This window comes from Physeter macrocephalus, chromosome 6 (genome assembly GCF_002837175.3).
Source record: "Physeter macrocephalus isolate SW-GA chromosome 6, ASM283717v5, whole genome shotgun sequence".
Taxonomy (NCBI): Eukaryota; Metazoa; Chordata; class Mammalia; order Artiodactyla; family Physeteridae; genus Physeter; species Physeter macrocephalus.
The window spans coordinates 59,104,730-59,105,388 of NC_041219.1; positions in this window are offsets into that span (position 1 = coordinate 59,104,730).

A 659-nucleotide genomic window follows, 5' to 3' on the forward strand; every position below is an offset into this window, starting at 1 on the left:
CAGAAAAAGAATGGAGGCAAAGATCGAGAAGATGCAAGAAATGTTTAACAAAGACCTAGAAGAATTAAAGAACAAACAAACAGAGATGAACAATACAATAACTGAAATGAAAACGACACCAGAAGGAATCAATAGCAGAATAACTGAAGCAGAGAAGTCCAGGAAGCGCAGAGAGTCCCAGGAAGGATAAACCCAAGGAGAAACACGCCGAGACACATAGTAATTAAACTGACAAAAATTAAAGACAAATTATTGAAAGCTAAAGGGAAAAATGACAAATAACAAACAAGGGAACTCTCATAAGGTTAACAGCTGATTTCTCAGCAGAAACTCTAAAAGCCAGAAGTGAGTGGCACGGTATATTTAAAGTGATGAAAGGGAAGAACCTACAACCAAGATTATCCTACCTGGCAAGGATCTCATTCTGATTCGAAAGAGAAATCAAAAGCTTTACAGACAAGCAAAAGCTAAGAGAATTCAGCACCACCAAACCAGCTCTACAACAATGCTAAAGGAACTTCTCTAAGTGGGAAACACAAGAGAAGAAAAGGACCTATAAAAATAAACCCATAACAATTAAGAAAATGGTAATAGGAACATACATATTGATAATTACCTTAAACGTGAATGGATTAAATGCTCCAACCAAAAGACACAGG